Genomic DNA, 26,754 nt, shown 5'->3' with positions numbered 1-26,754 from the left:
CAAAGGTCCATTAATTTCAGTGGGTCTACTCTCAGTAGGACTAACTTTGGCTAACCCCTATTGCCATTATCAAGTTTAATCAGTAGAAAAAATCCTCATTCACACATTCCAGTCATAGCTACAAAGCCCCACACTCAAGGAGGAGTTCTCTGGAGATGCTGTCATTTTGATCTCTCTCAAGATGCTGATTTTATCTCACCAGTGTGGTTATCCCCCATAGAGGCTTGTGCCCAACTGAAATAAATATGAAGGTGAACTGGGAGACTTACAGAGATACATATTCCTACACATATTGTGTGCCTGCCCCTCTCTCTGCTGAGCAGCGGAACTCACACAGGGTCTGTGCTCCTTTGGAGAACTGAAGACACAGCAGAGATGGTCATTACTTTTAAAAACATGTTTTTTTCCACCTACAGTCATACCTCGGGTTGAATGTTCTTCAGGTTGAGCGTTACTTTCGGGTTTCGCCGCTCGCGCATGCGCAGATGCTCAAAATGCCATCGCATGCATGCGTGGAAGCAGCAAAACATGACTTGCACATGCGCAGATGCACTATCATGTCTTACATTCCATTCAGGATGCGAACAGGGCTCCGGAACGGATCCCGTTCGCATCCTGAGGTACCACTGTATTGACACCTTCAGTCTGCACGGAGGGAGTTCAGGTCTTATGGCATGGTAATTTCCAGAGGAAGTAGCGCAGGCTCTTCTTCCTCCTCCTCTTCAGCTCTTCTTCCTCCTTCTCCCTGCCAGCAACCCTCCCCCCCCCCAGCAGTTACCCTGGCACCCTTCCAAATCCCCAGTCTCTTTTCACACCTGGGGCAAAGGGGCAGGAGTTCTCCTGTATTGCTAATGTCCCTCAATTGTTCTTTTGATAGCAGTCGCTCAGCCAGGTTGTTTTGCATAAGCTAGCCAACATAACAATGATACAGTGATTGAAAGACTTAGATCATAATATTCATATGGTTTCTTGGGAGAAGCTATGGGGAAAGGACATAAAATTCATTGCCTGTTATGCTTTAAAAGAAAACTGTTTGAAAATGATGCACAGGTGGTATTTAACGCCAAATAAATTGGCCAAAATGTATAAAAATGTATCAAGTAAATGTTGGAAAGGTAAATAGACTGCAGGGTCATTCTTTCATATCTGGTGGACATGCAAAAAGACTAAAGGCCTTTGGGAAATGATATATAATGAAATGAAGAAGATGTTTAAGTGGGCTATTCCTAAAAGATCCGAAGGGATAATAGGGACTGATACTCTGAATAAGGTGACCAAACTATTTATGTATGTGACCACAGCAGCTAGAATACCATACACACAGAAATGGAAAGAAGAGAAGGTTCCAGCAAAGGAGGAATGGCTTTTAAAACTAATAGACTATGCAGAAATGGCAAAGCTGATGGCAAAATTAAGAAACCAAAATGATGAACTTTTTATTGAGGATTCGAGGCTTTTTGTGGACTATTCGAAAAAGTATTACAGTCAAATGAAGTCGCCGGCAGGATTCAAGATATGAGCAGTGGAAGGAAAATGATAAAATTGCAAGGATTTTTGAAACAGATAAGAGTTTGATATACAATGTAGAAGTTTGATATACAATGAAGAGTTTGATATACAATGTAGAAGCTTGATATACAACTATAAAAGGGTTCAAATAAAAACACTGTGGAGGTGTGGGTGGGCAGTCAATCTATGAAACAAAGATGTTATGTAATTATTTGAATTGAAGGTAATTTGTGAAATTCTGGAAATTTAATTTTTTTAAAAAGATGCTGATTTTATCTCATCCAGACACTAGGTAAAGGTAAAGGTAAAGGTACCCCTGCCCGTACGGGCCAGTCTTGACAGACTCTGGGGTTGTGCGCCCATCTCACTTAAGAGGCCAGGGGCCAGCGCTGTCCGGAGACACTTCCGGGTCACATGGCCAGTGTGACATCGCTGCTCTGGCGAGCCAGAGCTGCACACGGAAACGCCGTTTACCTTCCCGCTGGTAAGCGGTCCCTATTTATCTACTTGCACCCGGAGGTGCTTTCGAACTGCTAGGTTGGCAGGCGCTGGGACCGAACAACGGGAGCGCACCCCGCAGCAGGGATTCGAACCGCCGACCTTTCGATCAGCAAGTCCTAGGTGCTGAGGCTTTAACCCACAGCGCCACCTGTGTCCCCATCCAGACACTACCCTTCTGCAAAAAAAGTTTAGGGCAGGGGTAGGGATGGACTCTCCAGATGTAGTTGGACTCCACTTTCCACCCCCCCCCCAGCCAGGCTGGCAAGTGGCCATGGATTCTGAGAGTCTAGCAAGTGCTGGATTGCTGCAGGTTCCCCAACCGCATTTAGAGTGACATATAAGATGTTGGTCCCAGTCCTATGGACCTCCATGCCCAGTATTGTCTCCTCTGGCTGGCAGTCTTGGTTCCAGTGGGGTCTCAGGCAGAGAAGTGTCCTTCCCATCACTTGCTGCCTGAATCTGTCAGATGGAAATGCTGCCAGGGATTAAACCTGGGACCTTTGGAACTCAAACCAGGTGCCCTACTAGGATTTACTCAAAGTAGACCTGCTGAAATTAATAGACCTAGCTTAGTCATGTTCATTAATTTCAGCGGCTCAGCTAAGTAAAACTTAATTTAAGTAAAACTTTAAACTCTTCTTCTTCTTAATCGAATATCGCCCATTTGATCCGCCTCTAGACTTTGCTAGAGCAAGTTGCTCAGCTGGAGCTCTCCATGGTAGTGCCACACCTGCCTGCCTCCCTTGGCCCCACTGGGCTCCTTTGCCAGACAAAACCAGGAAACCTAGAAGTCACATCCTTAGAAATTTGCCACTGTGAGCATACACAGGTTTACTCCTACCTGCCCAAACTAATAATGTCACCATTCAAAATAATATTTTTCTTAGGGCCATTTCACACATTACAGAGCAACATTCCTGCAAGGAGTGCAGCCTGTCTGGTTCTCTGCTGCATGGACCCATATGAGTCCCACATGTTCTTTCATGGCAAATGCATCATTACTTTTTTTTCTGCATGGGCACACGTAAACAACATAACATGTGACAACAAACCTTGTCAAGCAATAAGGGTTCTCCAATGTGTGCTTGAAATAATCCACTCAAGATTAGCTATAGAAACCTGCAAATCCACCATGACAGAACCATCAAGGCTAATAAGGAAAATGATGAAACACATTGATTAATTTGACTCCCAGCTTACCAGCCAATACAAAACACATAGGTTGGAAGCTTGTTAGAATGATGGGAAACAGAGGAAACTCCTGGTTACACTGCTGCTTTGGTTGAGTGTTTGAAGCAGTTTTGTGGCTTTACGGATACCTCATTCTCTGTGTAAAAATGGCCTGCTTACCCCTGAAGCAATTTTGAAAGGCAGAAGGCACCTTACTTGCCATTGTCAGGAGCTCAGTAAACCAGGCCATTTGAGTTTCCAGTGGCTGAAGAAGGCTACAGGCCATCAGAGGTGGAGGGGAGAAGCCAAGTCAGAGTCCAGAGCATGAGATCTGTGGTGACCAATGCACTTGTCTGATGCAATCCAATCCATGTTAATCTGGTCTGTGTACATTACCTCTATCATAATTCCACCACACTGTGCAATAATTTCACAAACACCCAATGAAACGGGCTGAAAATGTTATTAGAGCCAAGACAAGACTTCTTTGCATTCCTCCCTAGGCACATCTATGACAAGCCAGTGGAAGGAAAGGGAAGCTAAACTGAAAGCTGTGTGAAATCACTACTTTAAAAAATCCCAAAAAATCTAAGTGCCCACCACAGATATCCTTCATAATGCAAGAGTCTGACCCTGTTGCACCATCATCCAAACTTTTACTCTGATTTCCTTTTAATCATATAATTTCAGAGTTGGAAGGCACACCAGTGGTCATCTAGTCCAACCCCCTGCAGCGCAGGAATCGTAGCTAAAGAATACCTGACAGATGGCCACCCAACCTTAGCTGAAAGACCTCCAACAAAGGAGAGTCCACCACATTCTAAAGGAGTCTGTTCCACTCTCAAGCAGGTCTTAAAGTCAGAAAGTACTTTCTGGTATTTAGTAGAAATCTCCTGTCTTGTAATTTTAATCCTTTGGTTTGGGTCCTACCCTCTGGAGCAGCAAAAAAAGAAGCTTGCTCCATCTTCCATTTGACAGCTCTTCTGATATTTGAAGATGGCTGTCGTATAGCTTCTCCGTCTTCTCTAGGCTAAACATACCCAGCTCCCTCAGCTGTTCCTCAGAAGGCTTTGTTTCCAGGCCATTTATCATCATGATCACCCTCACCTGCGCATGGTCCAGCTTGTCAATATTTTTCGTTTACTGTGGTGCCCAGAACTGGACACAGTGCTTCAGTTGGGGTGTGACCAAGGCAGAATAGAGTGGTACTATTATCATAAAGTTGTTGTTGACATCCATCTGTTTCAGGAGACAGTTGAAGAGTGTGCCTTTGGAGATGAGCTGAAGTGCCTGCAGTGGCTGTAGAGACTGATATGGGAGAGACATGTTTTGTTGCAGATGAAGCAGATGGAGGCATCCAGTTGTGCTGCTGCAGATGCACCATGGCGTTTCTTCTTTCTGCACTCCTCCCAGCAGTCAGTCCTCCTCTAGAGTAGTGTATCACTACTGCGGATACACAACCTGATTGGTTGTCTCCAGGCACTGTGGTCATCTGCAAGGGATCCCCACACGGTGGGGTTGATGTTGCCAGCCTTTGTGCCTCAATTGCAGACATCTTTGTAACGCAGAGTTGGTCTGCCAATGGGTCTGGTGCCTGAAGACAGCTTCCCATAGATTCTTGGGGATCATTATGTTATTCCATTGGATATGGTTGGTTTTTATTGTTTTTTGTACACTGCTTAGGGATCTTTTGATATGAAGCAATTTATAAATATTTTAAATGAATAAATTAATTCCTTGGGAGAGGATTTTTATCCAGGCACAGAGAAGCAACTGTGAACTGTTCCCTCAAGGACAGCACATCTTCCAGGGTCTCCCATCACTCTTGCCCCCTTGACTATGAAACCTCGTGCTGCAGACCTGTGTTAAAAGCTGTGCCAGGGAGCTGCATATAACCCTGTTCAATACACCTATGTAGTTATCCATGCCTGCACAGTAACAACTGGATGCACTAGAAGTTCGACAGGCAGCACAGGGCTGCATTTAGCCATTTCTGGACTGTCCTATAGAGTTTCTAATCTACTGCTTTGCATTGCAACTGGCCTTGAACCTTTGGGGCAAGTTGGGGTAGAATCCCAAACAAGTAAATACATCACTGTCATAAAGATCAGAAGAATACAAGCTAAGTGATCACAGCAATTAGCTGAACAGCACTTAAGAAAAAAATCAAATGTAGCCTAATGGTAATTAGCTGTCTGGCAAAGGCCAATTAATTTCTCACCAACTGATGCAAGCAACTCAAATGAAGGAAGTATGCATGAGAGGGGTGGGAAGAGCAGAAGACAATGAAGGTGCAAGAATGCTCTGATGGGGCCATTTTTTCTGATCTATTGCAGTGGTGGGGATGGATGCAAACATGGTGGAGCTCCAGAGGTTTCCAGCGTGGCCTAGAGGGAGACAGCAAGGAGAGAAGGAGGGACACTGAAAAAATGGGTGGAAAGACCAGCCAATGACATGGTGAGAGGAGAGCATATTGCATCACTATTTATTTATTTATTTATTTATTTATTTATTTATTTATTTATTTATTTATGCAAGTGAACACAGATGACGAGAACTTACATGTAACCCTAAACAAGGTAGACCAATAGTCTGAATCTTTGGGGAAAGGTGGTAGCTCAGTGGTAGAAGGTCCCAGATGCCATCTCTAGGGAGGGCTAAGACTTTGTTATAAGACAGATCCATGTGTTCATGTTTGTTCTGTCAATACATCCATGCACTTCTCTTCCAGTGGGGGAATTGCAAGCAGATACAGCTAAAGCTGGACTCTGCCTTTGTAGCACTTTGGTTTTGTTGTGCATTTTGTAGTTTTGAGAAGGTACATTCCATTCCATGCTCCTCAGCAGGGATGAAGCTAGCTATCCTCCTGTGCATTTAAAACTGGCTGCTTCTACAATCTGTTGCCTCACTTATCATATATAGCTCAGTTGGTTAGACCATGGTGCTGATAACGCCAAGGTTGCAGGTTCGATCCCTGTATGGACCAGCTGCATATTCCTGCATTGCAGGGGGTTGGACTAGATGATCCTCAGGGTTCCTTCCATCTCTACAGTGCTATGTGCTATGATTTCATTACTTATTTACCTTAAAATGCATACCTCTCCAACTCCACCCCTACAAAAGAGTTGGTCCAAGTGGCTTACAAATATAAAATATACAAGCATCAAAGCAAGACTGATCCAGCTCAAATTATCACACCAAAATAGGAAGTGAAACATAAGAACACAGAGCAGCATTCGCCAGTGATGCTTTAAGCAGCAACATAATCCAAGGCTTAAAAAGGAAATGTTTTAAACTGCTGGTTGGATCCAAATGAAGAGGAAGGTGGCCTCTAGCCACTTGACATAGGAAGGTCCACCTCCAGGGGGCCACAATGGAGAAAGCCCACACATGAGTTGCCACCACCCTTGCCTCAACCTTTTATTCAGAACAAGGTCTGTCTAGGACAAACGAACAAAAAACCCTATCATAAACACACACCCCACCATCTTGCTGGCTCGCTTGGAAAACAAATTTATCCCAGACTTGCCAAACCTGGTGCCCTCTAGATGGTCTTTGAACTACATCCCATAAGAACATAAAAAGAGCCTTTCCCCTACCTGCTACCTGAAATGGTTCATTGTAAAAAGTAGTCCTCAATTTGTTCACCACTCCAAGCTCTCTCAATTCCCAGCAGGTTATATTTCCTATTATTCTGAGACTAATCAACAGCCGAGACCTGCCAGTGTCATTGCCCCATGTACTGAACTTCTCCAACCTTCTTAATTAGTTTCCAAATACAGAATAAATCATTGTTTGAACACACACACAAAGGCTAACAGCATCTCTTTTACTTCTCCCTGCTCCAAGTCAGAAAAAAATATTTTCTGCTTTGTACCAGTGCTTGCCTGGCTGCTTTTCATTCATAAAAGAGACCAGCTGATCTCTCGCACTTCCACTTGTCAATTCATGTTAGTCTAGTGTCTCTCCAGAGAGGGGAGAAAAAACTTTTGTCTCATCTCTAAATAGCCAGAGGAGCCGGATGCTTACGGGCCTGTATTTCCCCTTTTTCATAGAATTGTAGAGTTGGAAGGGATCCCAAGGGTCATCTAGTCCAGCCCCTTGCTATGCAGGAATTCTGTCCACAACCATCCCTGGGTGGGCTTGAACCACCAGCCTTCTGGTTAGCAGCCAGACACACAGACCCATTGTGCCACCTAGTGAGTCTCTCCTGTGTGAATTTGTCTAATCCAGGGGTCAGCAAACCTTTTCAGCAGGGGGCCAGTCCACTGCGATTGGGCCGGATCTGGCCCCTGGGCCTTAGTTTGTCTACCATGGACTCTAATCATCTTCTAAAGCAGTGTTTCCCAACCGGTGTTCCGCGGCACACTAGTGTGCCGCGAGACGTTGCCTGGTGTGCCGTGGGAGGGAGGCGGGCGAGTCGGGCGGCGAGAGGCGGGGCGGCGGCGGCATCTCCTGCTGGATGCAAATCCAAACATGGCGGGCGCCTCCCTCACTCCTTTGTAGGCGGACCATCGAGAGAGAAAGAAAAGGAGGCAAAAGAGCGAGAGAAGGCGCCTGCGCGGAAAGAGGAGCGAGCAGTGCGCCTGCGCGCCGCGGCGCCCGAGTGCAGTGAAATTCCGTGAAGAGGGGAGGGGGGGCTGGAAAAGAGAGAAAGGAAAGATTTTTCATTTTTTTAAAAAAAAAAAAAAGGAAGAGGGAAAGAAGAGAAAAAGCGGCAGAAGCTGAGGGGAAGGTTTCCGTGAGGGAGAGAGAGAGAGAAACGCGGGGCTGGCGGGACCCCTCCTCTTCCGCCACGCGTCGCCCGCCACCGCCTCAGAATCTCCTCAGGAGCGGCGGTGGCTGCTCCCCCTCGCCCCCTTCCTCCCCCCCAGCCCCCTCCCAACCCCCGGACGAGGGACGCGAGGCGGCGCCGCTGAGAGGACGGGAAGGCCCCCGGCGGCGGGGTCGGCTCGAGCAAGGAGGGGCGAGCGCTAGCCGGCTGGCTCTAGCCCGGCAAGAGGAGGAGGAGGAGGAGGAGCACGCCGTCGCTTCCACAGCGGCCGCCCCACACTCCCCTCCCCGGGCACCGGCGGGGAGAATGACGGAGCTCCAGTCCGCGCTGCTACTGCGGAAACAGCTGGCAGGTCGGTCCGTCCATCGGTCGGGGCAAAACACACCACAGCGCAGGCAGAGGCAGGCAGGCCCGTCTCTCCCTGCCCCCCCTCGGACCTGGCCGGCCTGGGGTTTGCACCCCAAACATTCATGTCCACCCCAGCTACACAAGCCACACCTTGCTCTCAGTTCGATCTGTCAAATAACTCACCTATCATTCACATAAAGAACCTAGTCTATCCTCAAACGTCAGAATGTACCTCCTCTCTAGCTTCCCCCACTTCATCTAGGCACTTTCAGCCCTTACTTAACCCACCCCAGCCTGCTTACTCTTCCTTCATTTGCTATAAAAACTAAATACAGAGAGAGACTGAGAGCTGTTGACGAAGAGCTACGTGTGTGTCTTTCTTCGATTCCAGCCAGAATATCAGCTTTGTGTTCAGCCAAACAGGCCCAGGTTGCGCACTGAATAAAGTATTTTATAATTTTTCATATTTCTGTTTACTTACTATTTCATAATAAAGTAATTATAAAATACTTTCTTTGTGTTTATTTGATTCCTATTAAAGAGAGTTACTTTATATATAGTCAATATAGGCACAGAGTTAATTTTTTAAACATTTTCTAATGGTGGTGTGCCTCGAGATTTTTTTCATGAAACAAGTGTGCCTTTGCCCAAAAAAGGTTGGGAAACACTGTTCTAAAGCCATCTAGGTTGGTGGCAATCATTGTCTCCTGTGGGAGTGAGTTCTATAGTTTAACAATTTATCCCTTGATATTGGGGTTTCAGATTTAACTGCTATTACTTTCCAAAGTGGAACTGATAGATTAGGATTTCTCAACTTTTGTTTCCATTTGTTTGTGTGTCAACATGTAATTGCCAATACTTTGACCAGTTCATTCATGCCCCCTAACCTTCAGTGTACATCAGAGGTGGGCAGCCTCTAGCTCACAAGCTGGATGCAACTTTCCAGTGCTCTCTGTCTTGGGACACTTCTGAAGCCACACCCCTCACCGACCGAGCCCCATGTCCTCCATGAATGCCTTTGCCTGGCTGGGATGTGTCCTTGAACAGTGATAACTGGCTTGGATGAAGGATCCCAGCTGAAAAAAAACAATTTGCTGCCTTTTCATTGACATCCACAATTAGCTGTCCAAGGTGGATGCTTCACTCTGTCTAATGGTAGGGATGGTAATGGCCAGAGGTGGACAGGTGTGTACAAAGCACAGGCTCACCAAGGCTCATTCTCGTAATGCTAAACTTTGGTTTAGTATTATGTTTAACCAGCCCAAAATTAGTTACAAAGGGGTTTGTTAGAAGTCTCCCGCTTCCAGCGATGCCCTTCAGTTGGTTTGAAAGGCCACCCCCTTTTGAAAATGGCCATCCCTACATCTTCATATGTGGGACGTGGGTGGCATTGTGGGTTAAACCACAGAGCCTAGGACTTGCTGATCAGAAGGTCGGCGGTTCGAATCCCCACGACGGGGTGAGCTCCCGTTGCTCGGTCCCTGCTCCTGCCAACCTAGCAGTTCGAAAGCACGTCAAAGTGCAAGTAGATAAATAGGTACCACTCCGGCGGGAAGGTAAACGGTGTTTCCGTGCGCTGCTCTGGCTCGCCAGAAGCGGCTTAGTCCTGCTGGCCACATGACCCGGAAGCTGTATGCCGGCTCCCTCGGCCAGTAAAGCGAGATGAGCACCGCAACCCCAGAGTCGCCCACGACTGGACCTAATGGTCAGGGGTCCCTTTACCTTTACCTTACATCTACATATAACAGCAATGTCTTCAGTCTAATGGCTGGCCCTTCTAGAGATAGATTTTGTACAGCACTAAAACAAGTCCCCTCCCGAGGGATACAAGTTGGATAAACAAACATTTTTTCATTGCTGAGTTTCATCTCTAAGTTGCCCTTTTCCCCATTTCAATTAGTGGGCTGATTTCCTTATTGTTTTCTGCTCATGTTAATGGCTTTGGAGATGTACCTAAATTGTAGTTGATGAGTTTTACAATGTAAACAGCTGCAAGCACTTATGGCCATCTGAAACCTAAGGGCTTTTCTCATATTTCCCACCAAATTGAAAGTAAACATCTAATGAGGAAAAATTACCTGGAAATACAAAAAGAAAAAGTGAGGCATCATAAAAGTCGTGCTCAAAGTACTGGAAGGAAATTCGGAAGCACCGGAAATCAGTAGTCATAGATTTGGTTTGGTTCTATCAGATTGATGTGTGCAATTCAGCCTCCCTGCCTCTTTTAAATTTCCTACCTGCCTTTAGGGACACAAGTACCATGTTAGTGGCCAGGCACTGGCTGAACAGGAACAGGAAATGAAAGAGAATGACATTGCTGGGATCCCATTTTCCCAGCCCCTGCTCCATAAGATCCCTCCTGAATTAGATGAATGGTCCATCTGGCCCAATATTCTGCTTCCCACCAGTGACTAATAAGATGTCTTGAGGAAACTCACAAGCAGAGCTTGACTTCAACAGTCTTTCCTCTGCTGCTGTGGCTCCCTAACAGCTGATATTTGGAAGTACACTGCCTCTGAACAGGTTGGGGGGGGGATACCATCAAGGTGTAGATATCAAGAATAACAGCCTCCTTGAATATGTCTCTCAATGCTATCATCTAAATAATCATGGATCATATGAAATAGTACTTTTTTTGTCTGTTCTGAATTTCCTGCCAATCAACATCACTGGATAATCCCAATTTCTAATATTATAAAGAGAGAGAGAATTGTATTATTTTTTTCTCAGTCTGCTGTTTCCATCCCAGTTCAGGGATGTGTCCTAGACCTGACGTTGCAAGCAAGGCAGGCTGTTGGTTGCAGCACCACAGACAGCTCCAAGAAAATGCCTTGTGGCTCCAGCAGAGGTGAACTGAGGCTTCTTGAGCCTTTGTCTCCAGGCCACCCCTCCCATGCTCTGCCTCCCTTTGTTCAGGGAATAGTGACTATTAATGAGTCAACCACCTGGCCTGGGGAAGTGAGAGCTGTTGGCTCCTTCAACTATGCAGAGATAAAACACAGGGTTGTTGTTACTGCTTGTTATGTACTGAGTTGAATAGGATCCAAAATGCAGCAGTCTGATTGGTCCTAGAAAAAAGGATCCAAAATGCAGCAGTCTGATTGGTCCTAGAACAATAGGATTCAGAACGCAGCAGTCTGATTGGTCCTAGAACAATGCAGCAGTATGATTGGTCCGCAGGAGCCACCCAATCCAGCTCCTGGTGGAAGTGAATCCACAACCTGATTGGCCTACAGGAGAATTCCGGAATTAGCCAATCACGTGCAGCCCATTGTGTAAATAATGCATATAAAGCAGATATTGTGGGGGGACTTTCATTCATTCCTCCTCACCACTATGAGCGGAATAAAGAGCATGAAATCCACTCTCGACTCCGAGTATATTTCACTGTTCCTCTCCCCTCTGAGGTCAGGATGATGACAAAAGAATACCCTTTGTCAACTGAGGAAACTGAGGGTGCAATGATACCACACCTTCTCTTTTCTTTGATACCATGCGAGAGCACAAGAAGAGACATGGGGTCATCGGCTTAGATCAATACCATGTTGGATGAAAATAGTTGCCACTGAAATAGGTGGGAATTGTTTCTAACAGTTTGTTCTTATCGCTTCGTATTTTATAGTGATGTTTATAAAATGTTGAAAGTCGACTTGGATCCCAGCTTTGGAGAAAGAGGGAATTTTAAATACATGAAACAAACTCATGGGTAACTGTCCCGTTTATTTCGTTGGGATCTAAGTTTAACTAGCTCACATGTCTTTCGGAAGATGAAGTAATGCCTCAGTCTTCATAGTCACAATGGAGTTGCCCCTCAAGGTGGAATAAAATACTCAATTGTCACATATTTTGCTTTTTAAACACCAAAATCTGACAAGGAATGATTAACCTTTGAATTTAACCCATTGGGATACAGATTGCTTTATAAAGGTTTCCTTTTCTTTCTTTATTTTTTAAAAAAGGAGATAAAAGGACTATATCTGCTAAAAATAGCAGTCCAATAGATAACAGACTAGATTTCCAAGACAGTTTGCAGGAGGCTGATAAAAACAAAAACAATGAAGATAAAACTGTAAAGGCAAGGCACGAGAGGCATTTGGTGACTGACTCCAGGAAATAATCTCCAGGAAATAATCCACAGAGCCCACCAGGCCCCACTGCTACTTAAGGTCTGCAAAAGCCCACTGCTCAGACCATTGATATTGTTACAACTTTTGGAGCCAATTTACACAAACAATTATTTCCCAGGGAGACACACACTCTGCACAATAAAACCCTCCTTGAAAGGTCTGAGCAACTGTTCTACAAATAAAGGGTTTTGCTCAGTGTTCTGGCATGTGTATTAATTGTCAGTGGTTTTTTTCTAAAAAAAATAATTTAGCGGTACTCTCATTTTCCTACTCATATTGAAATACTGCCCCTCAATAAGGCCAAACTAGATTCACAAAATGTTTAGGAGTATGCGTACCCCTGCGTCTCCATTCTAAATCCATTCTTTAAACTGGACCTCTCTCCTCCCCTCTGGTGCTTTAAATACATCCACCCTGCTGTGGATTCCTTCCCATCAAAAGCAAATATAGCTCCTATCTGCAGGCCTGAGATGAGTTGAAATGCTGCAAAGGAATCAATGGTCTAGATCAGTTTTTACAATCCTCCTTTATCTAAGTAGAACTTCAACTTTTAAAGAATTGCCTATTGAGTAAATCACCAGAAAGCAAACAGAGAATGAAGAATGCCAGTTCAGGAAGCTGAAGAGGATACAAGGTACTGAGAGGTAGTCAATGTGGTTTACTGTCTTTTCCTGCTTGTGAGATTTCCAGTGTCTGTCCTCTGTTGGAGACAGTGGGCTTGGTGTGATGCATCTGCTCCAGCAATGCAATTCTTGTTTGTTCATCAAGCCTGCTACCCCTTACAGTGGCTGTGTGAAAGGAAATGAAGGCAACAAGATTGCTGCAAAGATATGGTTCTCCTCTACGATCACCCAATGTTAAAAGAGAATAAACTGGCAATTAAAATGAACATGAGAATTCATAAGTTCTTGTTAATGTTAAACAGCTTTCCAGATGGGCAGAAAATCAAAATGCACATCTGGCACTTCCACAAGCCAATGCAGAAATAATGGGAATCTTATTTACTCCCCTTCCACCTCCCCTCCATTTTGTCTCCTACTCTGAGAATGTTCCTTCCACATGAAAAACAGCAACAATAACTTCACCTGCACAAAAAGGGGGACTGTTCATCTTGGGGAAAGAGGAAGAAACAAAGAGAGGAAGAGGAAAGGAAAATGCAACCAGCATTTCATAGAATCATAGAATCTTAAGAGTTGGGAGGGATCTTGAGGGTCATCTCGTCCCACCCCCCGCAATGCAGGAATCTCAGCTAAAGCATCCATGACAGATGGACACCCAACCTCTGCTTAACAACCTCCAAGGAAAGATCGTCTACCACTAAGATAGTGGTCTGTTCCACTGCTGAACACCTCTTAGTGTCAGAAAGTTTTTCCAAATGTTTAGTCGGAATCTCCTTTCTTGTAACTTGAAGCCATTGGTTCAAGTCCTACCCTTAAGAGCAGGAGAAAACAAGCATGCTCCCTCTTCCATGTGGCAGCCCTCAAGATTTGAAGATGGCTATCATATCTCCTCTCAGCCTCCTCTTTTCCGGGCTACACATACCCAGCTCCTTCAAGCGCTCCTCGTAAACCTTAGTTTCCAGACCCTTGATCATCTTGGTTGCCCTCCTCTGTACACGTTCCAGCTTGTCAACATCCTTCTTAAATTGTGGTGTCTAGAATTGGACACAGTATTCCAGGTGTGGTCTGACCAAGGTACTATTACCTCCCTTGATCTGTCTTCTGCAGCATTAGTTGCCCCTTCTAATTTGGTGTCACCTGCAAATTTGATGAGATCCCCATAATTCCTTCATCCAAGTCAGAATGGAGCAAATATATGGGACAGCAGACTTTGGAGACAACTGAACAAACTTGACTTAAGGGTGGTTGTGAAAGGAAGAGACCCTTTTCCTGTTTTCATTTCTTCATTAAGTGAAGATTAAGCTTTTTTGGCTGTTGAGGTTGCATGACCTGCTGCTGCTTAAATTCTATTTCTTTAGAACATTTGTGAAAGATCATGGCTGACTGGCTGGCACCCTGAATTGGAGAACATTACACTGCGACAATTTGTTGCAGGTCCCACTTTTGCATTTGCTAGTGAGTTTTGGTCCATCCTCATTGCTGTATGTTTAAAAGTCACCCTAAGAGGAATTTTTTCACCAGCAGAAAAAAGGGTACCAGTGTTTGTTTGTTTGTTTGTTTGTATAAATGAATGAATGAATGAATGAATGAATGAATGAATGAATGAATGAAGGCTGTGCTTCATTTTTAAGCTGGTAAGGCTTGGGCAGTGTCTTTGAAATAAAAAGGCAGAGTAACAAGACTCTGTAAATATATTAGACAGATGGATTCAGTCTGTAAATCAGATCTGTAACCTTGATATCAGCTTTGACTTATTCCACATAAATGCAGCAGCGGATTCGGCTTTGACAAATTAATGTTTGATATTATGGTTTAATGCCTTTGACGTTTGCCACTCTGACGGCTCCATAGACAATAATAAAATATTAATAATGATCAAAACTGATAGGTAGAAAGCTTTGCATAGGTCTTCCATGTGTAACATGCCAAGTGAATCTGATAGACCATACATAGACACCTCCATTACCCCTCATTATAATAATATAATAATTTCATAGTAATGTTTCTGTAATACATTATTTTATCTTGCCCTCAATTTGCTCTGAGTGATTTTGCCAGCTCCAGGACAGACAGATACTGCAAATCCAGTGGTCAGCCAACATAAATAGGGACATCAGTCTCCAATTAGCAAGTATCAAAGCTGATAGAGTTACATTGGTGGGGAATATCCAAAGATCTTTATCTTTGAACAAAACTTATTAGGCCTCTCTCTGCCATATGGACAGTCTTAATGAAACAAGAATTTCAGCTAAGTCAGTAGTTATTTTACCCTCTGATACCTTTGAAGAATCTGTTTGAAGCTTTAATGTCTTGTAATTAAACAGAATCTTTAATATGCTTCAGTATAAAATAGGATGTAACAAGTTGGGAACTTCTAGTTCCAAAATGGTCTTGATCATCCAGGCAAACTTGTCTGTGTTGCACTGGCTACAACATTAACATGGTTCAAACATTTAGTCACAGCCACTCCAAACACTTAACAGCCTGTGAAGAAAGGTAGACAACGGTTTAATGGGGGAATGGGGAAACTTCCAGATGTTGCTGGATTCCAAGCACCCCCAGACTCTGAATTGACTCCCTTGGGGAGGAGGGTGCAATCCCATCCAGGACAAGCAATTGACCAACTTCCCATGCATAGGAACCACTCATCCACCGTGCCCCCTTCTTGTCAGGATTCCAGCTCAACTCATTTTTCCTCATCCAACCCATCAGGGCATTCACTTCAGGAACTGCACGGCCTCTCCTGACTCAGATGTTGCGCAGAAACAGAGCTGGGTGTCATCAGTGAATTGATGGCCCCTTGTCCCGAAACTCATAATGACTGCTCTCAGCTGTTTCATATAGATATTAAATAGCACTGGGAATTTTAAAAATGCCCCATGGTACCCCAAAATGTAATCACCTAGACATGGTATTCAGAGATACACTGCCTGTATGGAGGTTCCATTTAACTATCATAGATAGGCCTCTCCTTCTCTTCCATGAGTTTCTTTGCTTCCCTGCAAAAATCATGCTGTCCAGTAGCCCTTTTCACAGATTGTGGCAGCTAATTCCTTGTACAGTGGTACCTCGGGTTACATACGCTTCAGGTTACAGCCTCCGCTAACCCAGAAATACTGCTTCAGGTTAAGAACTTTGCTTCAGGATGAGAACAGAAATTGTGCTCTGGCGGCGCGGCAGCAGCAGCAGGTCCCATTAGCTAAAGTGGTGCTTCAGGTTAAGAACAGTTTCAGGTTAAGAACGGACCTCTGGAACAAATTAAGTACTTAACCCGAGATACCACTGTGTTAAGAAGCCCCCTTTTTCTGTCTTGAATCCCCTCTCCATCATTTGGGGAGGCCTGAGGATGGAAAGAGGCTTCTGAAACACTAGAATTCTGTCCACATTTGCAATGACTGGCTCTCCATGGTCTCAATGCAAAGGTTCTCAGAGGTCTTTCCCAGGACTGGCTTCACAGGGAGGCATAATTGGGCGCCTGCCAAGAGCCTACACTCCCAAAGGAGGCCCACTGGAGAGCCCCTGAGACACCTCCATCACCATTACAGCCGTGCAACTCACCCCACCCTCTGGAACAGAAGGAAAGTACAACCAAACCACAGTGGAAGTGAGGAAGAGGAGTGACAACTGCCAATGTCTGTTTCTTCATTGGCTCTCTGCAAAGTGATGATGTAGAGGAGGTGGAGCAACTGGCAACAATGGCAGTGGTGGAGATTGGGTATGCTCGTGGAAGAAGACAGGCCCATTAGGGATAGGGAGAAAATTGGCTCAGATAGGATTTTAATGCAAACCAACCTAATAAACACAGCATGGGGACCAAAGCACAGTTATCCTTCGAAACTCAAGACTTCACTGAATTTTGTGATAGCCAAAAGCAATGTATACAAACTTGTGTGCTAGCAGAAAGTGTGCATCAAAGGCATGCATCAGTGAAAATAACAAAAAATGCATTAGGGGGAATCAATTGTAAAAATGTGAGCATATCAGTCAAAGTAGTATATATCAATGTGCTCAGAAACATGTGCTTTAATTTGTTTTTTGCTGGTTGTGGATTTTAGTTATTAAAAAAAAATATTTTTAAACTGCTGGTTTAATTCATTGATAATTGCATAGTTTTATTCTTTTTGTAAATCACTTTGAGAGTTTGTTTTTTCTTACAATCAAGTTGTATATACATTTAATAAAATAAACAAACTAAATAAATATTAAGAGGTATTTGAAATGCTGAAGAATTTTCAGGAGTTTTTCAGGCTGATGCAGAAATATGGAAGACTGAACTCAAGACTAGAAAATATCAGAAGCCAAGAGAAACCAAAAGTCCCATCTCCCCATCCCCTGGGCTCATTGATGTTGAGTGGCCCTATCCCCTCAGCTCCTCCCTAGGCCCTAAAAACCCTGCGGCCAGCATTTGCCTTTCTCATCAGTTTTAATTGTGGGCACCACACAAAGCTCATGCTTGGCCACAAAGCTCTGGCCTGTCCATCTGGACATCGGTTCATGCATTGGTTACTTCAAGACTGAACTACTGCAGTGTGCACTATGTCGGGCTTCCCTAGTCCTTGACCCAAAAGTTACAGTTAGTACAGAATGCTGCTGAACGATAACTGACACGAGTGAAAGCTTGTCAGCAAGCTACTGGGCCGAGTTCAGGGTGTTACTATTAGTATATAAAGCCCTTAATAACTTGGGCCCAGTTTGCCCATGAGGTAGCCTTATCCAGTGCTATTTTTCTAGAAAAAGGGGTGCTAGAACTCACCATGAGTTAAAGAAAATATTCAAGAACACAGTGGTACCTCTGGTTGTGAACGGGATGCAATTCGCCACTTCTGCGCATGTGCATGACGTCATTTTGCACGTCTGCGCATGCGCAAGCGGCAAAACCCAGAAGTAACCCTTTCCGGTACCTCTGGGTTGCCACAGGACGTAACCTGAAAGAACGTAACATAAAGCGGACGTAACATGAGGTATGACTGTACCTTTGTTAAAAAACCAGAAGCTTTCATATTAGGGTTAGTTGGGGGAGAGATACCAAAGTGTGACCAGAAATTATTTATGTATGCAACTACAGCAGCAAGGACTTTATTAGCCCAGAAATGGAAACAGCAAGAGATACCAATGTTAGAAGAGTGGCAGACGAAAATGATGGATTTTGTGGAACTGGCGAAGCTGACCAGGAAGGTACCAACAGGATCTAGCTTTTCAAAAGGACTGGACTAAATTTATAGCTGAAAGAACATTGTAAACAATTAGCAACACTAGCGGGGTTGTGAGAAGACTTGTAAGATTGGTAGCCTTTTACCTTTATTGAAAGTTAAAGAGACTAGGAAGGAAAACGGTAAAAGGAAAGACTTGCAAATGCTAGGAAGAAAAGATATAAATGGGGAAACCATGAAGCGGGAGGGAGGGAAGTTGATGCTCAGACAAGCAATATATAAAGTGAATTTTAAGATAATGTCTAAATAGGGAAAAAATGGAAAATGCAATAAATATATGATTTTTTAAAAAACAGAACTCACCATGAACGCCTCACTAGTCATCTTATGATGGCAATGGTGCCCACCTGAGAGGTGCCAGAACTGGGTTCTAGAGAGTTCCAGCTGAAAAAAAGCCCACGCTTCATCCCATATATGCCCACTTGACCACTTTGATCTGGAGACTGGCATTTGTAAGAAATCAGTTTAGGAGTGTGGCAACAGCTCCAACTCCCTGCCTATTGATATCAGACAGACCCTTGGAGGGCTGTTTTGTTTTTTGTGTATAATTTTAATGAAATAAATGAATATTTAATTAATTAATCAGCAGAGGAAACCTGTAAGCAAAATGTCCAGGAAGAGTTCTCTCCCTCAGCCCCAAAGCTCAGGCAGTGATGTTCTGCCTTTCAGGGGTTTCAGGCGCAATGGAAATGGATGAAAAGCTGAGAGCAAGTGGAAGAAAGAAACACTGGGCCTAAGTGCAGAAAACATCTCTGGATTGAGGCGCGCCAGCTCCCTTCTTCTGCCTTATTATTTTCCACGGCTGGAGCCAATGGGGAAATATTTTAGGCAAATTAAGACAGTTCGACATGAAATGCAGGCTCCTCCTGCAGGGAAGAAAGATCTGTTTTTTCCCCTCCAGAATTTATGGCTTGACACTTCAAAGGCCTGTTTCTTTCACATTTCACAGGCATTCTTCTATAAATACAACTGGATGCATACATACAGACAGACTAGAAGAATATGGTGGTGGCTGCTATGCAGAAGTGTTAATGATGAGCTGAGGCCATGTGGTCAGAGCACAAAGCCTCAGTCATGGGCTGATGTGGCCTAAGACCAGCCTCCCCTACCTTGGTGTCCTCAAGATGATTTGGGTTTCAGCTCCCAACTGCCCCAGCCAGAGAGGGTTGCCTAAAGCCAGGGGTTCATCAACTCATATAATTGAACCATGGCTGAGGGCAAGGGTACACGAAAGGCCACCTGCCCACGATATGAGATCTTCTTCATGCACTCCTGCCTCCTGGGGCCAGGTGGGTCACTGTTGAACATGAAGGCTTCTCTAGAGTAGCACTCCACCTCTAGGGTGCCCCCCTGATATAGATCTGTAGACCTTAATAGATCCCACGGAGTACCAAGGGCCTTCCTCCAGTCTAGTTCTGGTTTCCCTGCCTCTAAAGGGATATCGTACACATGGGAAAAGGTTCAGTAAAGGGCAATCAAAACTGTCAAGGAGATGAAGGAGCAACTTCTTCATAGAATCATAGAGTAGGAAGGGAACCCAGCGGTCATTTAGTCCAACCCCCTGCAATGCAGGAATCTCAGCTAAAGCATCCATGACAGATGGACATCCAACCTCTGTTTAAAAACCTCCAAGGAAGGAGAGTCCACCACCTTTCATGGGAGTCTGTTCCATGGCTGAATAGCTCTTACTGTCAGAAAGTTCTTCCTGATGCATAGTTAGAATCTCCTTTCTTGTAACTTGAAGCCATGGGTTTGATTCCCGCCCTCCAGAGCAGGAGAAAAAAAAGCTTGCTCTATCTTCCATGTGGCAGCCCTTAAGACATTTCAAGATGGCTATCATATCTCCTCTTTTCCAGGCTAAACATACCCAGCTCCTTCAAGCGCTCCTCATAAGGTTAAGTTTCCAGGCCCTGGGTCATCTTGGTTGCCCTCTTCTGCACACATTCCAGCTTGTCAACATCCTGCTTAAATTGTGGTGCCCAGAACTGAACACGGGATTGCAGGTGTGGTCTGACCAAGGCAGAAAAGAGTGGTACTATTACTTCCCTTGATCTAGACATTAGACTTCTCATGAAGAATAGTTGCAGCATTTGGGATTTTTTAGTTTTGAGAAAAGGTGAGTGAGAGGTGACATGATAGATGCTTATAACATTTTGCATGACATGGGGAAACTGGATAGAGAATAATTTTTCTCCCTTTTTTGTAACACTAGAATTCATGGACATCGAATGAAGCTGACTGTTGGAATATTTGGGACAGGTAAAAGGAAGTACTTTTTCACAAAGTGCAGAGTTAAAACTATGGAACTCACTCCCACAAGAGGCAGCAATGGTTTTAAAAGAGAATTGAACAAATTCATGGAGGGAAATGCTATTAATAGCCTGATAGTCATCCTCTGCTGGAAGCCACAGGAGGAGAGAGGGTCCTTGTGCTCGGGTCCTTTTTGTGGGCTCCCCATTGCCACTGGACTAGTCACTGTAAGAACAGGATGCTGGAATAGATGGGTCATTGGCCTGCCTTAGCAGGCTCTTGTTATGTTCTTCTGTGCCCCCACTTTCCTCCAAGAAACCCAGGACAGGGTGCGCACACAATTACTTTGTCCTCGTAACCATCCTGCAAGGTTCCAGTTAGGCTGGAGGTGGTGAGAAGGAGAGGGAGAGGGAGAAGGAGAGAAACCGATTGTGATCACCCACTGACCGCCCTAGCTAGATCCAACGGTGAAAACAGGATGCTGAGGAAGATGGGCATTTGCTCTGATCCAGCAGCCAGGCTCTTCTGCTCCTGCTCCTCCCTCCTCCCTAGTTGCTCACAGACCTACTCAGCCCAAGTCGCCCTGATGTTGGTTATTTTTCAATCAGCCTGGTGGCATGCAAACAAATCCATTTATGCTACAGAATTCTGCATAATGAATAATAAATAAAAGAAAGTTCTTCTGAAAATTCTGACAAGCAGCTTGTCAAAAAAGAAAGAAAGAAACTCCCCCCCCCATGTTTTCCCCACCCTTCATGGTGGCAAAACCTCCTGGCTCAAAACACTAATCTGCACCAGTGCGCGCTCTCTCTCTCTCTCTCTCTTGCACACAGAGTATAATCTATTTACTATGCTCCTGTGTTGTTATTTTTTAAATCACATCAGAGGAGAGCAAGTTCGATGAAGGCCTTTCATCTTAACAAGCCAAAAGGATGCATCATAAAGTTATAAGTGCAAAAATCATTCCAAACTTTATCACAGAGATGTATTTATGGGAGCAAGGAGTGGGAGTCTTACAGACTCTCTGCACTAACATCTCTACAAACCCACAATGCTGATCGTAGCACTAAGTTAAGCACAGCCAACAGACAAAGGGACAGACTATATTAAGATCAGAGAGGCTTTTTATCAGCTTAGATTCTTTGTCATCAGTCCCATCAGGAGACTCTTGACACCAGCCATTCATCTGATGAGGATGGCAAGTCATCAGAGTTCTTAGCTAAAATGTTTAGGGGACTGGATTGGGCTTCCCAACAAGGAAAGGCTAAATAATTGGGCCTTTTCAATTTAGGGGGAAGTGCAATGAATGAGGTGGGCATGATCACTGTTTAGAACATAAGAAGAGCCTGATGGATCGGCCCCATGACCCCTGCTCTCACAGTGGCAAACCAAATGCCTGTGGGATCTGAGCACAAGAGCCCTCTCTCCTCCCGTGATGTCCAGCAACTGGTAAGCATTACTGTCTCCAGCTGTTGAGACAGAGCACAGACATCATGACCAGTCGGCATCAATATCCCTCTCCTTCATGAATCTGTCAAAACCTCTTTTAAAGTCATCCAAGTTGGTGGCCATCACCGTCTCTTGGAGGAGTGAGTTCCATAATTTGACTCTGCGCTGCATGAAGAAGTACTTTCTTTTATCTGTAATAAATCTTCCATCATTCATCTTCATTGGATGCCCATGATGCCCAATGTTATGAGGGGGAGAAAAACTTTTCTGTATCTGCTCTCTCCATGCCATGCATAATTTTATAAACTTGTCACCTTTCTCACCCTTTCTCTATACTAAAAAGGCCCAAACGCTGCAATCTTTCGACATAGGGGAGTTGCTCCATCCACTTGATCATTTGGGTGGCCTTTTCTTAACCTTCTCCAACTCTCTATGATTTCCTTTTCGAAGTGAGGAGACCAGAAGTGTGCGCAGTACTCCACATGTAGCCACACCATATAACAGCATTATGATACTGGCAGTTCTATTTTCAATTCCTTTTCTAACGATCCCTAACATGGAATTTGCCTTTTTCATGGCTGCAGCACACTGGGTCAACATCTTCATAGAGCACTCTACTATGACCCCAAGGTCTTACTCTTGGTCCTTTACCTCCAGTTCAGGCCCCATGAGTATGTATGTGAAGTAAAAAATGTTTTGCTCCAACATGCATCACTTCACACTTGTTTACATTGAATTGCATTTGCCATTTTACTGCCCGTTCACTCAGTTTGGAGGTACTTTTGAAACTCTTCACAAACTCTTTTCGTTTTAACAACCCTGAACAATTTAGTATCGTCAGCAAGCCTGGCTACCTCACTGATCACTCCTAACTCTAGATCATTTGTGAACAAGTTAAAAAGCACAGATCCCAACACCGATTCCTGAAGGGACTCCACTATCTACTCCTCTCCATTTATTCCTACGCTTTGCTTCCTGCAACTTAACCAATTCTTGATTCACAAGAGGACCTCTCCTCTTATTTCTTGACTGCTAAGCTTACTCCGGAGTCTTTGATAAGGTACTTTGTCAAAAGTTTTTTGAAAGTCCAAAAAACTACGTCAACTGGATCACTTCTCTCTATATGCTTGTTGACATCCTCAAATAATTCTAATAGGTTTGTGAGGCAGGACTTTCCTTTCCAGAAGCCATGCTGGCTCTGCTTCTGTTGGGCTTGTTCTTCTATGTGCTTGGCTATTTTATATTTAACAATACTTTCCACCAGTTTCCCAAGGACAGACATTAAGCTAACAAGCCTGTAGTTTCCAGGACCCCCAGAGATCCTTTCTTAAAAAATGGATTTATATTAACTACTTTCCAGTCCTCAAGTATGGAGACTGATCTGAGAGACATTATTTTCATTAGACAATTTCAGATTTGAGTTCCTTGAGAACACTCGGATGGATGCAGCAGTTGGTTGGTTTTTATTTTGTCTATAAGGCCTAGAACCTCATATGCCATCACTACTATCTATCCTAGTTTTTCAGACTTACCTCCTGCAAAAGTACTTCCGGTTAGGGATCTGCGCTATACCCTCCATTATGAAGACAGATGCAAAGAAATCATTTAGCTTCCCTGCAATCTCTTTACCCTCCTTTAAAGGTAAAGGGACCCCTGACCATTAGGTCCAGTCGTGGCCAACTCTGGGGTTGCGGCACTCATCTCGCTTTATTGGCTGAGGGAGCTGGCGTACAGCTTCCAGGTCATGTGGCCAGCATGACTAAGCCACTTCTGGTGAACCAGAGCAGCGCACGGAAACGCCGTTTACCTTCCCACCGGAGCGGTACCTATTTATCTACTTGCACTTTGACATGCTTTCGAACTTCTAGGTGGGCAGGAGCAGGGACTGAGCAACAGGAGCTCACCCCGTCACGGGGATTTGAACCACCAACCTTCTGATCGGCAAGTCCTAGGCTCTGTGGTTTAACCCACAGAGCCACCCGCATCCCTTTACCCTCCTTTACAACTCCTTAAACTCCCTTGTCACCCAAGGGTCCAACTGCTTCCCTAGAAGATTTCCTGCTATATATATTTAAGAGCCTAATATATATATTTAAGAGCCCAGTCCTCAGACCAATTCCTTCAGCCCAAGAGGATGCTGATCATTAATTCTCACTAGATAATTCCAGCCATAGGAAGAGAGGAACCTGAGTTATTCCAGGCCAGTGTTTGGCCCTTTAACCCAACACTGTTATTCCAGGCCAGTGTTGGGGCACTTTAGATGTTTCAGAATACCCTTCCCACCAGCCCCAGCCAGCACAGCTGATGGGAGTTGTAACCCCAAACATCTGGAGAACAAGAGGCTTGCCAAAGGCTGCCCTCCTGGATGCCTTGGGTTTTGCAAAGAGGAAATTGCAAACGTGGGTGGGGGGGTGAGAGAGAAACCTGCAGAGCAAGCAGAGGGTATGTGTTGAAATAAAATGCTGGCGGATCCGTTGTCCCCTTCCCAACCATCTTTAGCAGTGTCAGATTAAATATAACCACTGCTGTGTGTTCGGAATACATTACCCCATTCTGCGAAACACATCAGGCAATGTTCTTTCATTGTTATAAAGCTTTAATATTGTCTCCTTCCCGAGGCCATTGCTGAGGGTTGAGGCTGCCGCGTCCCCTTCCCTCCCGCTCCTTGCCTGTAGCGCATCCATTCAAATTAGACATCACATCTGTCATCCCCTCTCTCTCTCCTTTTGCAGCACCAGCCCTGCTCCATCTTCTTTCAACTCTATCAGACACCTCTGTTCATTCTGTTATGATTGATCTAACACTGACAAATTAATAAACACAACACATTGGGCGTTGTGTTGCATGAATGCTTGTAATCTCAGGTAGAAAGGAAGCTCCACATCCGTAAGGCGTTTTTAAAGAAATCAGAATTGCAAGAATTCCAGTAGAAAGGAAAGTGTTGTAACTGGGTGACCCCACAGTCAGTGGGGCAGTGTAGGGGCCACCGATGGGGAGATCTGAGCTAAGGGCATTTCCCATGGGTGCCCCTGTAGTTTGGGATGCCCTAATCCCTCTCAAATTCACAATGGTGCCATCAGCTTCAAGTACCTCCTGAAGTCGTATCTTTCTCTTCTTTTTTTAACCTCTGCTGTTGCATCTTGCTGTTTATGTTTCCTGAAAGTATTTCATATGAGTGTGTGTATGTGTGAGAGAGATGGTTTTAAACCATGTTTTCAAGTTATGTTTTTAGTTATCTTGTACACCACTTAGATTTCTTGAAAATGTTAAATGGCCTAGAAAATTTCCAAATATTTCCAAGTATGGTTTTAGTTGGAGGTGACAATAAACAGGGAAGACCTTTTTCTTTTTTCCTCATTTCCTTTATTGTACAACGTAAGTTGTGTTTTTATACCCCATTTGTAAGTTTACAATTTTATAAATGTATCCATTTCATTCACTCCAGATTTTTTTTCCTTATGACTTTATTCTCAGAAGTGTTTTGTCATGAACAGATCTATTATTTTGTTCATATTTCTTTTTCTCCTTGTGTGTATGGTCTGCTTTTGTTGTTCAGTTAAACAAACAATATACATAAATATAAAATTTCCAAATACCGGTAAACAAATGATGTGAAAATATTAAAATTTGTCTTCTCTGACTAGCTGCAGGCCTTCCAAGTCTCTGGCAGAGGAAGGGTCCCTCCACACCCTCTTTTTAACTGTAGATGAGCCAGAGATTGGGCCCGGAGCCTTCTGCATACCAAGCAAGTGATCTCTCAATCAGCTGTGGTCCCTCTCCAAATCCCAAGACCCAGGTTCAGAGCAGAGTCTTGGCAGCAGAGGAGGAAGCAGATCTGGAATGGGCCATGGCCTTAACTGTGAAGAATTCTGGCCAGCATGAAATAATCAGGAAGAATATATTGCTTTTTCGAAAGGGTCAGCCATTAATAGATTTTCTGTAGGGAATTCTTTGCTGGGAAGGGGGCAGAACTTTGAGTTGATGGATTGATGGTCAAATCTGGCAGTGTTAGTTTCTCTTCATTCCCCCCACCCAATGTGAAGTTTAGTTCTCCCCATTCCCCCCCCCCCCCCGTCTGCGATTTAATGAAACAAAAGCACCCCAAAATGCACCTGCATTTTCTTGTCCATTTCTCTTTGTAAAGAAATTTTTGCACACCTTTTTTCTTTTTTGTCTGCATGCACAGTTTTGCATGCAATGTTCTCCACACACTTTTGTACGTGCATTTTCACCAGTGCACACATTTTTGCGCACAACCTTGGAAATGGGGGACTAATGGCACTGCAAAATTTGGAGACATACTTAATTCAAAGCATGGCTGCATCCCAGTTCACCTGTTGGTTCAGGAAGGGAAAACGAGGTGGATTCACACTGAAACATGAAGAGAATGAATCTCTTTACTAACCAGCAATTCATTTTCTAATCCAGGCATTTTACTTCAGTCACTTTCCTTTCCCCTCTTCACCCTATCGGTTTACCATCCATATAAAGGTCTGTATATAAAGGGGCGTGCTTCTTCGTGGTAGATAAGGAACACCCCCATTTGTGCAAAGACACACGCACAACCCACTAGTAAAAATTGTTCTTCTGTTACACTCGAAGGGGAAAGAAGACTGAAGCCCCAACATCACATGGAAAGGAGAGGAGAAATCCCACATCTTTCATCTATAATTTAGGAAAGTGGATGCAGTTTGGCAACAGTTAAAATGCTAAACTTGTGATGCTTTTTGACACATTTACATAATTGATTTGCTAGATAATGGACTCCACTACCTTATTTAATAAACATATTAATT

General features: G+C 44.2%; 1 protein-coding gene across 2 annotated transcripts in view; it reads right to left on the bottom strand.

Annotated features, from left to right (window-relative positions):
• Positions 1-26,754, bottom strand: part of RORA (RAR related orphan receptor A) — a gene marked incomplete at its 5' end in the record, with an annotated part of 352,476 nt that overhangs the window by 293,144 nt on the left and 32,578 nt on the right. The gene's annotated exons all lie outside the window — the stretch shown is intronic.

The sequence above is a fragment of the Podarcis melisellensis genome (genome assembly GCF_964234715.1).
Source record: "Podarcis melisellensis genome assembly, chromosome: 14".
In the NCBI taxonomy this organism is placed as follows: Eukaryota; Metazoa; Chordata; class Lepidosauria; order Squamata; family Lacertidae; genus Podarcis; species Podarcis melisellensis.
The sequence above is the reverse complement of the archived record's forward strand: the minus strand, read 5'-3'. Positions and strand labels throughout refer to the sequence as shown.